Source organism: Pinus tabuliformis, chromosome 1_2, assembly GCF_031772625.1.
Source record: "Pinus tabuliformis cultivar Carrire ecotype Pingquan chromosome 1_2, CPIR1, whole genome shotgun sequence".
In the NCBI taxonomy this organism is placed as follows: domain Eukaryota; kingdom Viridiplantae; phylum Streptophyta; class Pinopsida; order Pinales; family Pinaceae; genus Pinus; species Pinus tabuliformis.
The window spans coordinates 1,166,099,117-1,166,106,406 of NC_142298.1; positions in this window are offsets into that span (position 1 = coordinate 1,166,099,117).

A 7,290-nucleotide genomic window follows, 5' to 3' on the forward strand; every position below is an offset into this window, starting at 1 on the left:
TTACCAAGTTATTGTACTCCCTGCATCCATCAAATATGTGTTTTCTCTTTGTTTCGCTCACCAACTCTGTATTTCTTCGTGGTCCATCCTTTGCATGCCATGCTAGATGTTTGTTTTCAGTTGAATTTTCTGTTTGAACGAAGCTTCCTAAGCTTCCCCGCCTCCCCTTCCCTCACCCTACCACCTACCGTCCCCCCACACTCCCACGCCCCGCCTCCCCCCCCCCCCCAATCCCCCCAAACCCCCTACACCCCTCCCCACGCCTGCCACGCCCGCAACCCCCGCCCAACTGTACCCTTCCCCAGCCCCCAGCCACCCTTACCCCCGTGCCCTACCCTTACCCCCTCCCCCCTCCTTACACCCTACCCGCGCCCTACCCTTACTCCCCCCCCCCAAACCCCCTACACCCCCCAACCCCTCCCTGTGCCCGCCCCTCACCACTGCGCGCACCCCCCCAACCCCCGCCCAACTGTACCCTTCCCCAGCCGCTACCCACCCTTACCCCCGTGCCCTACCCCCTCCCCCCTCCTTACACCCTACCCGCGCCCTACCCTTAACCCCCCCCCGCAAAACCCCTACCCTTACCTCCCTCGGCCCACCCCCTACCCCCCACCTTACCCCCCCCCCCCCCCTCACCCCCGCCCACCCCTACCCCCCCCTCCCCACCTTACCCCCCCCCCCCCCCCCCCCCCCCCCCGCCCACCCCCCCTCACCTTAAATATTTCGTTCAAACAAAGGTCAACAGAACATTCTATTTAGTGGAGAATATCAGATCGACTGAGTGCTATATTCAGAGGACCATATTCCTCCTCATATGGTGCTCCATATTCCAAGTTCAGAGGAAATCAAATAAATAGATTTTCAAGGAATATAACTCTGTCATATTGTTGATATGATTTTTATTCAGTATTTTACTGTATAGAACTCTGAATTTTGGAGACTGGAATTGGTGATGGGCTTGTATTTTTATTGTCTGTTATATGAGCTTTTAAAGAAAGATTCGAAAACAACGAAACTATTGTAGTGTATACAATATAGACAAATTGATTTTATCTTTTCATATAATATGATATTGAAAATATAGATTTTAGTAATAAGATTTTTCTAATTGGTTATATTATATGCCGTATAAATTATGTTATTTTTTTCTATCTTTCACTTTAAACGAATACATTTATCTCACTGTATATATGACATTTATTACATTGTTGTGAATATACATACAACAAAATATATAAATCTCTGATATGACATTTATCTGATCACTACATAGGACATTTATTACATTGTTGTGAATTTATTATTATTTTACATGCACCAAAATATATATTGACTTTGTGAGATTATAAAATCTCACTTGATAATAAATAACCTGTGATGCGCTTTGGAAGAAAGAAGGTTAGGTGCAACAATTTAATCAAATACTACGTAATTTTCATTACAGAGTTGACATGATAGCTTCATTAATTTGACTTGTTTGAGTCTTCATGCATAAGAAGATCGCTCACTCTATGGAATTGATTAATTTATATGTTAAATCACTGCTGTGTACATATGACATTCCAATAGAATAATCAAATAATTCATGCAGAGTCCATCAAGTCTACCTCAACATTATGTTAATTGTATATTGGAATTGCAGTAGTTGAATGTCGCTGAAATCGAATCGTTGGCAATGTCAAATTTAACTTCACCAGTTTTCGTTTTTTTATTGTCATTTAAGGTTCGTTGTCATAAAAATAATTTAGTTAATTATGAGAGTCGACATAAAAACGTTGAGGCTTGCGGGACAGAAAAAGACAGAGGTTTATCATTGTGCTTATGTATAGCCATCGGTTTGAAGTTTTGTAGGTTTGTTCTCATGAAAATAATGTATTTCATGGTTTAGTTAATTATGAGGGTCGACGTAATCAGAGAAATAGACAGAGATTTATCATTGCGTTGGTTAATGGTTGTAATATGCCATATTATTAAATTTTGTAATTAAATATTAGTTTTTAGATTTTTAAAATTATCTTCATAAGTTTTGTAGTTTAATGAAATACAATACAATACAATAGATTTTTAGAAATACAATACAATATAGTTAGAGAACTTGCGGCGAGTGAATACCAAATCCAAGAATAAATGCTGCAAACAAACTATTGATGATCTGTCTCGTTATGTTGCTTGCAGGCGAGCAAATTGCGAAGAAGGAATTTGCACCCCGGAGCCGCCCCGCCCCGTCCGACCGGCAGTGGGTCGATTCCCCGGAATCGACCCTCGCCAGTCGGGCGGGGCAGGGCGGCCCGAGGGCGCGCAACGCCACCCCGGGCCGCCCCGCCCCGCCCGACCGGCGGTGGGTCGATTCCCAGAATCGACCCGCCGCAGGTCGGGCGGGGCGGGGCGGCCCGGGGGTGGCGATGCGCAAATTATGGCTTACGGAAGTGCTAATATCATAGCAGGGCCGCTTCCTGCGACGAGAAGCTTCGAAGGATACAACGATCAGAAGGTGTGGTTTAACTATATTCCTGGTGCTGTGTAAAAAAAAGCTGCGAGTTATAACAGACTTTTATGTGGAGATGGTTCTGCAATTCCGAGCGCAGTAATGGAGGAGAGTGCGAGAGTTATGGACAATGAATGCGTAGAGGTGAAGTGGGAAGCGGGGGACGTGCTGCTCATAGATAACTTGGCTGTAATGCACGCGCGTAGACCTTCGAAGCCACCTCGGCGTGTCTTGGTGGCTCTCTGCGAGTGATATAAATAAATGGATAGATAACCATTTCGATAAAGTTGGCAATTTGCAAAAGGTTGAAATTATGTAGATGGCAGATTCCGAAACAAAAATATTCATTATTCAATGGGGCCTCACCTTCTCATAACAACTCGATACCAATAAAGCTATAGACATGGTAGGATCAATTCAATATGTTACAATACATTTTCAATTTTCACACACAATAATAAAAAAATGGTATCTTACATCCAAGGTTATGATATTATTGGTCTGCTAACAAAGTCAATGTGACTTATATGAATGTGGACACAAGGATATATATTAATTAAAGCTAAGAAACAAAAATAGTTAATACTTAATTAAAAATAAGAAACAAAAATATTCATTATTTAAAGATATACTTTAAAGTTAAGAAATAATTTAGAAAGGAGTAAGTGGCACAAATTGAGTTTCTTTTAATAGTATTTTTTATAAATTTAATAATAAATGGGGCCTCACCTTCTCATAACAACTCGATACCAATAAAGCTATAGACATGGTAGGATCAATTCAATATGTTACAATACATTTTCAATTTTCACACACAATAATAAAAAAATGGTATCTTACATCCAAGGTTATGATATTATTGGTCTGCTAACAAAGTCAATGTGACTTATATGAATGTGGACACAAGGATATATATTAATTAAAGCTAAGAAACAAAAATAGTTAATACTTAATTAAAAATAAGAAACAAAAATATTCATTATTTAAAGATATACTTTAAAGTTAAGAAATAATTTAGAAAGGAGTAAGTGGCACAAATTGAGTTTCTTTTAATAGTATTTTTTATAAATTTAATAATAAATTTGTTATAAGTTATATATATATTTTTTAAATTATGAGAAATTTGATATCTATTTTATTCTTAGAGGTTTGGGTGTATTTTATGATAATATAGATTATGTGAATTTTGAAGCAATGAGTAAATTAAGGTAAAACATTACTTTACCCAAAAAAAAACTCAGTATAAAGATTGAATTTACCCACTCATTAACTCATTTTATATTTGAGTATTCTAGAAAAATATGTAAATTAAAAAAAATACATTAATAACTATTATCAACTTGGTAAGGGTGATAGGATTGATTAAGATTCTTATTTAGAGTCCATGATTTTCCTCCATGCCCTCTTTGAAGTCTCAAGTTTGTTAGATCCACTACTTTAACTAGAAACCACAAGGGGGAAACATTATAATAAAGAGAAAGAGAACCCTTACCATAGTGTCATCCCATGTACTTTAAAAGTAAGAATTGATTTAAGAGACGGGCATTGGGCATCCCCTTTGTATGTTTGTCAATTGGTAGGGCAAGGGGGGGTGGGGTAGGGTAGGGGGTGACAGGGGGTTGGTGGGAGGGGGGGTGGCAGGGGGGATAAGTGGGGGGGGGGGGGGGGTAAGGGTAGGGGGCATGGGGGGGGGGGGTAGGGTAAGGGTAGGGGGGTGGCGGGGGGTCGGGGGTAAGGTAAGGGTGGGGGTGGAGGAAGGTAGGGGGTAGGGGTAAGGGTAGGGTGGAGGGGGATAGGGCGCGAGGCCCATGGGGCCGACATTAAGGAAAGGGGGGAGGAGTTGAGATTGGAGGGGAATGGGAGTTAGGGTGTGGGCTTATGGGGAGGAGAGTTGTGGGGTAGGGAAGGAAGAGTTGGGGAAATGGTGCATGGGTGGGTGAGTTGGGGGTAGCAAGGGCTGGCGCATGGGTAGGGTAGAAGGGGGAAGAGGGCATGGGTGAATGGGAAAGATCGGTAATGGGTTGGGGGAAGGGGGCACGACGACGGCCTACCCACGGTTATTGGGTGATTGAGTTTGAATAATTGTTTAAGACAGTTTATATAACTGATGTATGCATCGTATCTTCAAATAAAATTAATGTTTTCCATATTTTGTTAAATGAGAAGTTATGAAGCATTTTTATGTTGTTGGATTATGTCTTAAGTATGATAAATTTTATTGTTTAAATATCTACAATGCAATATCAAATTAGAGATATAATGTCTATTTTATTCAGTATACAAATAAAGACTTTTGAATTCATTCAGTGATATAATTTGTTCATAATGTCATGTTTTTTTAGTTTTATAGTTGAAAAAATTTCAATTTCTTTTGTATCTAGCATGTTGTGGTTGAAAACATGTTAAATTTATACATAGGAAAGAAAAATGATATTCTACCAGAAACATTAATGTGTTTTTTCCTTAAAATTTAACTTTGTTTGAGACATAAAAAATTGCTTTTATTAGCATTTTTTAAAAAGTTTGAAAATTGACCCTAAAAAAAAAATTATTATTCCAGTATCAACACTTTCGTTTTGAAGCTATATTTTGCACCAAAATTTCGTAGTAAATTTCGTAGTCACTGCAATTTTTAAAACATGTTCAATATTGACACCTAAAAAAAAAAAACATCGTTCCAGTATACAAACTTTTCGTTTTTAGCACTGTTTTTGATGTTTTTTTGGGGTTTTTTGGCCAGAGTTCCCGTTTTGAGTTTATAGTTCCCATTTCAAAGTTTACATTGTTTCATCTCACAATCATGGTCAATACATGAGATATGTCTAGGTAACTCTGTCTCTCCCTCTGCATTATGTAGAGGAAACCTACTAGTTCTACAAGACACGTCTATGTATGTCTAAAGAGGGTTTATTTGATGCTTCGATGTGTATCCTAGTTGTACCATTACGAAATTCAATCATTCCCCAACACAAGTTAGTTTGGAAGCTGAGTTAGCATAAACCACTCCCATGCCCTCCAACTCCTTGTTCTGCTATAGAATGGCCTCTCATACTGTCATGACCTTCTCTTCCAAGGCTAGAAGACCAAATTGGAACTAATGAAATTATTGTGGGCGGCTATCATCTATAAACTCAATCACATCTATGGACCCCTTTATGTCTCCAGGCACCTCATCAATGGTGGATATGTCTCATGGTACCTCATCAACAGTGGATACCTCTATGTCTCCTTACACCTCATCAACCTTACGTAGGCAGGCATCATATGGAAACTTTTTCATAGCTTTGGGTGCCTCATCTATGGATACCTCCTCTATGGATTTTCCTATAGGTATATGCTCAATTGTCTCCACAATGGTGTCAATTGAAGCTATCAAAGGAATCTCCAAAAGGGTTACTCCTGTTAGCTTTGTTGGTGTTTGGCCCAAAAATGGATCCAAAGCGCTCCTAAAGTCTCCAAAGTTTGCTTAAAATCATGAAAATGGATCCAAAGATGCTCCAAAGCACTCCCTAAGTCTTCAAAAGTGCTTAAGATCATCTAGAGATTGAAACAAGTGAGGGAGAAGAGCCATTGGAAGGGAAAAAATGCACTATCGCGAGGCTAAAACACTTCAAAAACCATGAAAAACCATTATTGCAAGCTTAATACTCAAGAATGTATAGTAGCCATTAGATCTGGCTGATCAACGGCCCAGATCGAAGTGGAAAATCAGAAATCGGCAAGCAAAAAGGACTTCAGGCACTAGAAATCAGCAGTGGACAACACTGATCAGTGATTCTCGATGATTGGATCGGAGGGTTGTAATCGGCAGAGTGAAATCGGTGGAAGTGAGTCGGCATTATTAGCACAGACTAGGGGGAAGGAGCGATTGCAATCGGTGACTAAATGTGGATCGTTGATTCCGTGTGCAGATCGACGGCCCATGTGACATTGCCGGATCGCTATCAGCAGAAACCATGGGGCAGGAACTTTGCATATAAATATGGTGCGACCCGATAGCCAAACCCAACAACAGTAGATATGATGTTTTATAATATTTCAAGTCCATGGATTGGCCATTTTTAATGTATTTGATGTGTTTTTTTTATATAACGAAAATATGAAGGGAGCCTTTGCCAACACTGATGGCGATGAAGCTCGGACCCGAAAGGGTCCGAGAAGGGAAATATATGACATTTGAAGTCTACGGAAAGCTTTTTTCCAATTTTTTTTCGCAGTTTCAACATATTTCCAAATATAAAGGGAATCATAGAACAAGCTGAGTGTGACATGCAACAATGAACCAAGGGCAGACCCGATAGATAAAGAAACCCATGTTTAAGGAATTTTTAAGGTTTGGAAAAGCAGAAATGGGCAGGTTTTTTGCTATATGCAGTGTTTTTCTGTATATAACATAAAAATAGTCATTTTTAAATGTTTAAGGGATTATAGAGGCCCAAAGACCCATTCCACTACCTGGCAGAGTCTAGAAGGCACGCTGCCAGAAATTAAAGACTAGAAAGGCAATGAAATGGGCCACAGAGCAACACAACATGCGCAGCTCCTCTCTAAACAAATAGAATAGTCATGGAGTAGGACAATGCAACACAGCAACAGAAATATCATGGAGCAGCATAGCACAACATAGCAATAGAAATATCATGGAGCAGCACAACACATCAATAGCCCAGTATAGCTCATCAAAACTAGCATCATTAGGTATCTCTGGCATGAGAGAGCTCCCAGACAGTGTAACAAGCTACCCAAAAATATCTAAATAAGGTTATTCTTCTATCAGAAGAAGAAACCTCCAAGACATGCTCGCC